Genomic DNA, 10,632 nt, shown 5'->3' on the forward strand with positions numbered 1-10,632 from the left:
GTACGGTTATTGGTCAAGCACAAACAATAGAGACTGCTAACATGACATCACCTTGATTAAATTTTTGATATACATCTGTATACATGTGTAATTTATTTCGATAACCATAAATTACTCACCTTCCTCTGCCTCTCTTGGGTATTCGTTTTCTTCAGGTGTTTCTTGCCCCCTTTTTCGCTGTTTGTCACTAATTCGCCGCCTGCAATCACGACATCTTTCTCTTTCTTTCTTTCGGTGTTCCTCACTCTGTCGTCGCCTCTTCTCTCGTGCTCTTTCCTGCTCTTTCTGCCGTTGCTCGTCACTATAATTGAGCCTGTTTTCTTGTGCTCTCTCCCGCTCCTTCTGCCGTTGTGCGTCACTATAATTGAGCCTGTTTTCTAGTGCTCTTTCCCTCTCCTTCTGCCGTTGTTCGGCACTATAATTCAGCCTCTTTTCTTGACCTCTCTCCCGGTCCTTCTGCCGTTGTTCGTCACTACAATTGAGCCTGTTTTCTTGTGCTCTCTCCCGCTCCTTCTGCCGTTGTTCGTCACTACAATTGAGCCTGTTTTCTTGTGCTCTCTCCCGCTCCTTCTGCCGTTGTTCGTCACTATAATTGAGCCTGTTTTCTTGTGCTCTTTCCCGCTCCTTCTGCCGTTGTTCGTCACTATAATTGAGCCTGTTTTCTGGTGCTCTTTCCCGCTCCTTCTGCCGTTGTTCGTCACTATAATTGAGCCTGTTTTCTTGTGCTCTTTCCCGCTCCTTCTGCCGTTGTGCGTCACTGTAATTGAGCCTGTTTTCTTGTGCTCTTTCCCGCTCCTTCTGCCGTTGTTCCTCACTATAATTCAGCCTGTTTTCTTGTGCTCTCTCCCGCTCCTTCTGACGTTGTTCGTCACTATAATGCAGTCTCTTTTCTTGTGCTCTCGCTCGCTCTCTTTCACGTTGAGCCTCGCTTGCTCGTTGCCTGCTTTCTTTTTTCCTCTGTCTTTCCTTTTATCTTCTTTCCTCGTTTGAAGGCATATTTATAGAATACAAAATTTGCCTTTGTTTTTGTTGTCTGCAAAATTTTTGTTGTTTTCCTTAAACGGAGTGTGAGTAAAATGCAGTCCGTTGGCTGTAGCGCTAAACTTCCCGCCTAGCTTTCCCGCCAAAACTCTGCGCCTGCAAACTTGTAACAGTGCGACGTCTCACGCTTGACTTACATGAAGGGGCGGACGGACGTACGTACGTACGTACGTACGTTGTACGTACGGACGGTTGATGACGTCATGACTATAAAACCAAATTTTCTCGCATCGATGGGTTACCAGTATTTTCTTAGCTATGGTGCTCCGCGCGCGCGCGCCTGCGGCGCGCGCGGAGCTCCGCTATTAAAACGTTTGGGTTACCGAGGTCTATCCCATGATCCAATCGCAAATGCTATATTAAATACTTATTTTGCATCTGTTGGTCAAAAACTTGCATCAAACATACCACCTGGTAAAAAAAAAAAATAAATAAATAAAATAATAATAAAAATAATAATAATAATAATAATAATAAAACATTTCACAGATTGTTTGCCAATAACGGGTTAAAATGGTTCCTTTGAGTTCAAACTGGTTCACGCGCATCTGAAATTGAATGTGAAATTAAGCTGACACCTACAATAAAGCACTTGGATTATACTCCAGTCCAACGCGCTTACTAAAATGTGCGCGTCATATAATTGCTAAACAGTTAACAGGTTAACCCTAAAGCCAAAATTGTTCCTGTTTTTAAAGACGGAAATGAAACTGAACCACGTAATTACAGGCCGATATCCCTTCTCTCGATATTTAATCGAATTTTTGAAAGGGTTGTGTACAATTGATTGAAATCGTTTTTCAATAAGCATGACGGGAATATTTTCGTGTGGAGTTTTTATTGATCTGCACTGAAAATGCTTTCGACACTATCGACCACCAAATCTTCCTGCGCAAACTTTGGCACTACTGGGTGCGAGGAGTGATAAACACTGTGCCCCCTACAAGGTTTCCTGCTCGGTCCCCTATTGTACATTTATATAAATGATAGTTGTAATGCTTCAAATAAACTATGTTGCTATTTATAAGATTTGATGATGATACAAATTTGCTTTATTCTAACATGCAAGTGTCTTAAATCACTGGAAACAATCGTGAAAGAGGAATTACTGAATACCTATGACTGGTTAAACTCAAATAGACTCCCCGTTAACATACAAAAAGACTGACTTCGTTATTTTCCATTCTCACCAAAAACGACTAAATTATGAAGTAAATCTAAAAATGTATGATAACCATATAAATAACTTTATTCCTCTGTTTAATGAATTTTTGCGATTAACAAGCTCTATTTCAAATTATACTCCCTTATAATGCTTGATGTTTCCAACAGTTGTATTCCGTCTAATCTCGCAGATTTGTTTACGCCTACAACTTAAATACATAGCTATTACACCCGCAAAGCTGTTGGTAATTATTTTATTAATTATTCTAGAACAAACCAACTCAGATACTCGTTTTCAGGATTAGATCAAAAATCTGGAACAGCATCCTTAGCTAGAAAATCTCAAAAAAGCTCCCAAAAGGCAATTTAAAGAACCAGATAACTAGGACCTTATTCCTCCAAATCCTTCAAGATCAGGAGAGTTATTTTGATGTTAATGAACGAATTGATGTCCACTGACAATTACAATAACAATAATCAACTGCCTCCAATGAAATACTATCTGACAGCGAGAATGGCAAAGAAAATGAAACAACAATTCAAAAAATGGTATGCACAACAATTCGGAAAATGGTATGCAGAAGAGAAAGCGAAGGGAGTTAAGTTCAATCTAACAGAGGAACTAGAGGTGTATTGAATCGATGACGTTAAATTATTGCTCGAAGGTTGCCTCACCTTTCAACGAGAAGTTCACAAGCATGCACGTTTAAATCCCTTCCAACAAATGACCAGTTCCTCAGCTTGCAATCAAGACTTGCGCATTAAATCGCATCAAAGCCGACACGCTGGACGCAGAACCTCTTTGCGGCTGGCGTTGAATGTTAACCAAACTGCGTCGAGTTGCTTGTAATGGCTGAGTTGCACATAAGAAGAACAAAGTTATTTGAAGAAATGTTTTAGAATGCAGGTGACGGCAGCTCAGACCCGCAATTCCACCAAAATATTCAGCATGCCAGAAATGAAGGTGACTACCGTATTCTTACATGCGCGGGACAGTCGACGCTTACAACGCAGACACTAACAGCGGGTATCAGTTCCTTTGCAGTTTCATTACATTCACAAAACTCTATTCTTGCTGTTGTTTTCCTTTTTTTTTATTTTATTTTTTTTATTTAAAGGTTTTGCAACTATAGTCGGTATAAGCATGACAGAGTTATTGGTCTCATGTACTCTAGTTTGCCTGTAACTTTAATTAAAGCATGGGATGTATTGTCTGTTATCCATTTAAAAAAAAAGTAAACTAAACACTCAAGCGAATCAATTTGTGATTGTAAAACAAAGTTATCGCCTAACAGAAAAAAAAATGCTGTGTGTAAGATCGTACGACCTAGCGACAGGGCTGGTATTGGTGCCTCTGGACGTGTTCAGTCCTCGACGTTATGTCCGTGGAAAATAAAGGACAGAAACGTAAGCTCTTGCTTACGGAAGACGAAACATTTTATAAACTCAGTACATCCAACCTGGAAAATCTTGTAAAACCTGAACGATGTGTTTAAAAGCTCTCTTATAAAACATTTGTCCAAGCGTTAGCGTTTATTGATAGTCAAGTGGCACGCAGCCTCCGTTCAATATTTTGCTCGAAAATGTATAAACTTTAGCATTTGCCCAAAAACCTTCTTTTTCCCCTTTGAACCAATTAAAACATTTACAAGATGGAGGAATCACAGTTCATGTGGTCTTTGAAAAACATCCATCGGCTTGGCGCTGGGCCGTGTAAGAAGCCCTTTGAAACGCTGACGGTGCTTGGTGATTGTTCTCGAACGATCTTCCACTGTGCGTGTAAGGGTGATCTCGAAATGGTGCTGCGTTCTGTTTCTTTCGTTGGTTGGTAAGCCACCACCCGTGGTTCAAAGCTAAGCTAGGGTATTCAGGATGATGTTGTGGGGTATTCAGTTTCTCCAGGGTGAAGTCTAGAATCGCTTTGTACCAGGAAGCGTTCAGCCATTGAAAGTAGGGGCATGTGCGGCTCCGAAAGCTGAGAAACATTCTTCTTAGGTGTTGTGCACTTTTATCGCAGTAACGCAGCATCTTTGGCCATTTGGAATATCTTTGTCGGGTTTCGTTGCGAAGTGTTTGTGCCGTTGTTTCTCTACTGCTTGTAAGTACTGGTGTACTTCCTTTTGGCTTGCAATGAAGGTGCACTGGTACTTGGGATGTTTGACGTACGAGCGCCAACAGACAACCGTGAAAAGGGCACGTTGCATCAAATTCCATCAGCCAGTCATTGGAGATATGCCCCATGAGTTCATTCACGGTGGTGGGCTCACCACACTTCCCCTATTGGTAGGTCTGCTCCAAGACTTCTGTTTTTTTTAACAAATATATTTATTTCAACAAAAAGGGCACTACTTACACAATTACTTACATCATTTAGACAAATTTACTTACATCAATGGTAAATAAGGAACTCGAGTACTTACAAACTAGTTTAAATACGATACTTACACTTACAGAGTAGTCCTTACACTGCTTACGGACAAACAACTGCAACTATTGAGCGAAAAATAAATAAATGAATAAATAGATAAACATACCTTTAAAAAAAAGAGTGGCACAATGACAGAAACAGTGAGCTAAGAAAGATAAGGAGACGGTATCCATTTTTTTCTTAAGAAGTCTTTGTTATGGATTATTTTTTCAGTTTCATATTTTGCTACAATTTTGGCTCGAAATCCTTGAATGTTGGGAAGAATTTTGTTATTTCTGCAATTCCGCAAGAAAAGCTTTCCAATTATTATAAAAGAGTTCAGCAATATATGAAAGGGTCAGTAGTTTCAGTGATAATTCAAACAAGCACATTTTACAGGGAAAGGCGGATCCTTTTACTCGAAATAATGCACCAGTAAGTTTCAAAATCGTTCCAGAACTGCTTAGAATAAGGGCAGTGGCCGTTGAAGAGCAAATGGTTTAGTGATTCAGGCTGACCTTTGCAGAAACTACATAGATAATTTGTTCGAAAGCCCATTTTATATAATTTGGTGTTTGTGTAAAGTATTGAGTTGAGAACTTTGTATTGAAAAGCTTTAAAATACGATTCAAGAGTGACGGCATGTGGTATCTGAAAAATTTGTCTCGATTGGTCATTAGTGAGATTAAAATCGCCCTGTAATTTATAAGCGATATACGGAAGTTGTGCTTTTTACCTGATAAGTAACGCATAGAATTCTTTAGACTTCAATGTAGTTACGTCAAATATGTTGCCATCAATTACGAACGTTGGAGGATTTATTGATGGAAGGCAATCTTTATCTTATAAAGGTGACGGAATAGACCGACGTAGACCAGCCAACTGTAAAATATTTGTTTTATTTGTTTTGTTCGAGAGGTGATTATAGGCATCTGCAACATTTAAATTAAACAAAGGATCTTGGGTGAATACAATTCTAGCTTCGTAATAGTTTTGTAATGGACGGGCTTATTGTCTGTTCTAATTTCACAGTTATTCCAAATAATATTTGTCCAATCCTTTTCTGTGGCGAGAGTCTGACGGAACTCTGACCACCAAGACAAGACTTCATAATAGAATTGAGAAGGAATTGTTTAATCAAATATGTTGTAACTGCAAGCAAAAAAAAAAAAGTCTCCAAAGGGGCTCAAAAGGTGTTGTAGGAAGCTTTTCCATGGTCCATTGATACCATTAAAAATTCGTCTCAACCAAGCAAGTCTTAACGATCTGACCATGCATTCAAGATCAATCATTCTCAAACCTCCTTCCTCATATTCGTTTATTACTGACACTCTTTTCTTTATCTGTACCTTTCCACAAGAATTTAAACAATAACTTATTAAGTGGTTTTATCAGTTCCTTAGGTGTCGGTAGCACTGAACAAGCGTAGACAAACTTAGGGATAAGAAAAGATTTGATTATTGTTACCTTTCCGTAAATCGATAAGCCTCTAGATGACCAGATATTTATTAGTTTTTTAACTGAATCCAAACGCTCAATAAAATTCTTTTCTTTAAGCAGTTTCTGATTATATGTAAAATATACACCTAAAGCTTTTATTGGCTCATCAGGCCATTTAATACAAAACGGTTTTGCTTTATGATTTCGCAATGAACCAATCCACATGCCTTCAGTTTTCGAACAATTAATCTTGAGCACCGAGATAATTTCAAATGCATTTAATATTTCAAATAGCTTTACGGCCGAATCTGTGTCTGCAAGAACAGCCTTTGTGTCGTCAGCACACTGTAAGAGCTTTGTTTCCTCGTTTCTAATGTTAATTCCTTTGATCGCTTCATTTTGTCGAATGGCAATTGCTAAAATTTCCACCACAATTGTGAAAAGATAAGGAGAGAGCGGGTCACCCTGCTCCAAGACTTGCTCACTGGGTGTAGGTAGGATGAGCGGCAGGGGTGGTAATTCCTTTATCTCCTCCATGTCTTTGAGAATGGCAAGAGTGTTGTTTCCTCCACTTGTTTGTGTGCCTTCTGTCTTCTTCTTGGTGGGAGGTTTGGATGACCGAGTGCGTTTTGGAATCGGTACTACTTGTTCTTTCTTGTCAGACATGATGTGGTTTCATGAAAAACAGTGAGCAAAAACTGCGCTTTTGCTTTGCTCCTCTGAAATCTCTCATTTACTCTTCAACTCCAGAGCAGGACAGAGCTCTCTCTAAGCCAGAATATCCACCGATAAAACAATATACACACACAATCTCGTTGGCAGAGCCCCGTTACCCTTGTCCAGCGGAACGGACGCTGAAGGCTCTGGAATAATCCAAAACCGGAAATAGAAAACTCTGATTCCGGCTAAATAACTGCGCGTGCTTGAGGGGAGAAGGTTAGAAAGCAACAAGAACACTGGAGTTCACTTTTCACTCCCAAGACAGTACACGTGAGTATAACCACATCTAATACACTCGAAACCCTTAAACTGCGGAGAATCAAAAGTAACGAGAGACATTTTTTTTTAATCAAAACAGATTTCAGTATCTGGTGTGTCACGCAAGTGACAATTGCAGTATTTTCAAAAACAAAAACGTTACCGAACTCGTAAGTTGTAAAAAGATTTATTTCTTGATCAACCTCGTATAGACAAGAATCCAGAGAAAATCACGATTTTTGAGTTAAGAATTTGAAAATGCAAGGAAATGAAACCATTTTTCAACAGCCAATTTACTATGGCCTTTTTGGATTCGACCAGTGTCCTAATGACTCTGGGAAGGAGTTTGCCGAACACAGTTCTATTATCTTATGCGCCACACACTCGTTACACGAGCGTGTGCTCAAACACTTCCGAAAATATTTTTCCCGCCAAAAATTTGCACTTGTTCTTGAGCTAGGGTTGTGTTTTTTTGTTTTTTTTTTTAATATTTATGCATGACCCCTTTTTTGACATTGTCATTGACGAAAAAACCCTCGTGTACGTACGTGACGTGTATCTCATTAGCCCAGACCTAATTTATGCAACGTGGAAACGAGGATTTTGGTTCTAAATTATCCCACACAACTACTGCTGTTATATTGCTTTTTTTTCTTTTTTTTGAAACATTCGTTCTCAATTTATGATCCCAGCAAAACATTTTTGCCTTAGTGGGGAGAACCTTTCCCTCTGCATATTGAGAGAAGAGCAGGGCGTAGCAGTCTCCCAAGCTTTATTATTTTATTTATTTATTTATTTATTTTTTGAGAGGGCATTTATGTTATACGGCCCTATTGCAGTTTACGGACGATTGAAGAGAAGCATTCGGTAAGAGAGGAACAGTTTCGGCAGTGGCACCAGATGTACAAGGTCTTGGGATTTCCCCTGCAGTTGATCCACTTATACGTTATCGTTCATAAACAACGAATAAAAATGAAAGAAAAAAGATAGAAAAATAAAACTATCGCATATCTTATTCTTTTTCTCCCTTTTTTCATGTCATTTTCTCCTTTACTTGGACTTTGCCATTACAAAAAGTTGGTAAGTAGCCGTTCTTTTCCTTTTTTTTTTTTTTTTTTTTTTTCTTTTTTCATACATATGTTGTTAATTTATAAATGCAACAAAACTTTCGGCCCTAAGTGGGCAAAACATTTTTTTTTCCTGTTTCCTGTATAAAGAAGGAGCCTGACTACAGAGTGTAGCAGTCGTCAAAGTTCTTTAAGGTCTCGCTGTAGGTAAAATTGGGAGTCTTGCTCAATTTGTTTTATTTTCTTTTATTAATTTTTTTTGTTTTTGTTTTCCCATCTCTTGAATCGATTGGCTGTAAAGTATATTTTCGCAAAACAAATATCTGATTAATCAGTTTTTAAAACCGCTAAAATTCCTTTTCTTTGTTTCCCGCCATAATCTGCGGGCTAAAAATGATTGAGGTATCATGTCTGTTGTGTTCTTCATCTCACAATGATTTTACAAATACAGTTTTCTTTAAACGGAAAACATCCAACATTCAACATCCAACCTTTTACATAGAGCAAAAAGCAATATATATACATATTCTTAAATCCTAAAGGAATACCGGGGTAACAACGTAATTAAGGTCCTATTCTATCGAACAAAGCATCAAAGTTGTACACAATTGTACACAACGCTCAGTATACACAATACTGAATCAGTTCCACAACACCTTTCCCCTAGCCTAGAACGTTCTACTATAGGCGATTAGGTAAATTTAGGTTTCTTCGTGCGTCTAGACCTTCAGGCCTATCCGGGCCATACTCGTTACCAGTTGGCATCCTGGGGTTTCGACGTTTCCTTTTGGCGGATGTCGCCGCATTGCTTGACCTTTTGTCTTTCATCTGTGGAGAAGCTTTCTCCGCTTTTAACTGATGGGGTTGGGGTTTCACCTGGCTCCACGTCGTCTGCTGAGACGTATCTTGGACGTAGCTGTTCAACATGCCTCCTCCATCTTGGTCCCTTTGGGTAGACCCTGACACATACACAACGAGCTCCACGCACTTTGTTGACCACAGCAGGTACCCATCTTGGGTCTTTGTCTTGACGTGGACCGCAATAGAGAGCATAGCAAGAGGTCCAAATTGGGTACTGAGGATCTAACCGGCCTGCTAGTGTTTGCGCAGCTTTTGCAGCTTGCTTGCTCTGACGCTCTTAAGCCTGGTGAGCAGGAGAGGGAATAAGAACATCTATGGCCCTCCTTATTTGACGACCATTCCAAAGCTCACTAGGAGAATAGCCACAAAGTAACGGTGTTCTCCGGTACAGCATGAGGAAACGCTGAAGAGAGACTCTGGGGGTGTTTCCGACTTTGTCAGTGGTCTTTTGAACGTCTGGATCAGCCTTTCGGCTGCTCCGGGTGATAGGGGGCTCCTGTCAGATCTACAATCCCTCTTGACTTGCACCATTCCTGAAATTCCTCCGAAGTGAAAGTCGTTGCATTATCCGATACCAGGGTATGCGGATAACCGAAATGTGCGAAGTCCTCCTCCAGCAAGTCGATGGTAGCTTTGGAAGACGTAGAACTGGTTTGATGAATGCATGGGTAATTGGAATACGCATCCGTAAGTACCAACCAATTAGAACCTAGGAAATTGATAGTGTGGTCAATGTGCACTCGGCTCCAAGGTTGCTCTTGAAACATCCAAGGATGGACAGGAGATTTTGGAGGTTTGTTCTGATGTTCAGCACAAGGTTAAAATGCCCGACTGACTTCCACAATACAGCCGTTGATCCGCTGACCAGTATGTCATCCAGGTAAACTGCAACGCCGGGTAGATCGCTTGTAAGCTGATCCATAATTTCCTGAAAATATCCCGGGGCAGAGGTAATCCCAAAGGGTAAACGCAATTGGAGAAGAACACCTTGATGAGTGCTTAACGCTAGTCTCTTCTGTGATTCAGGTGTAATCTGGTTGTACGCATCTGCTAAATCAATCTTCGTAAAACCATACCATCCTGAAAGCTTCTGCATCAGTTTTTCTGGCGTAGGTATTGGATGACGATGCGTTTCCAAATGAACATTAGCGGTCGCAGAATAATCTCCACAAACCCGCAGTTTGGCCTTGGCTTGTCCTGGAAGCAAAGGTATGCGGATGGGTACTACAGGAGTGCCATGCTCATTAAATTGGGCTTTTCGCCAAACACCACCTTTGATTCCCGCTTCGTATTCTTGAACTAAGTATTCCTGAAGTGCAAATGGAACCGTTCTAGGTTTGCAAAACATGAGCCTCGCTTCGGCTTTGAACTTCACCTCCAACTCAAAGTCTTTAAGTTTTCCCAGTTCAGGCTTGAAGACATCAGGAAATTCTTTACATAATTTGCGACATTCATTTTGTAACTTCCTATCAGGTTCTAAATCTTCAAACACAGCACGACAAACGGTAGACGAGCCAAGAATATTCTTTTGCATTAGGTTATCCACTGATATTCCAAGCTGCTTAATGGCACCACGCCCTAGCAGGTTGAGTTCGGGTAATTCCGTCACATTAAATCCTAAAGACTGTTGGCTACCCTCGGTTTCCGCTTGCAGGGTAACGGTTCCTAAAACTG

This window comes from Montipora foliosa, unplaced genomic scaffold, assembly GCF_036669935.1.
Source record: "Montipora foliosa isolate CH-2021 unplaced genomic scaffold, ASM3666993v2 scaffold_427, whole genome shotgun sequence".
NCBI lineage: Eukaryota > Metazoa > Cnidaria > Anthozoa > Scleractinia > Acroporidae > Montipora > Montipora foliosa.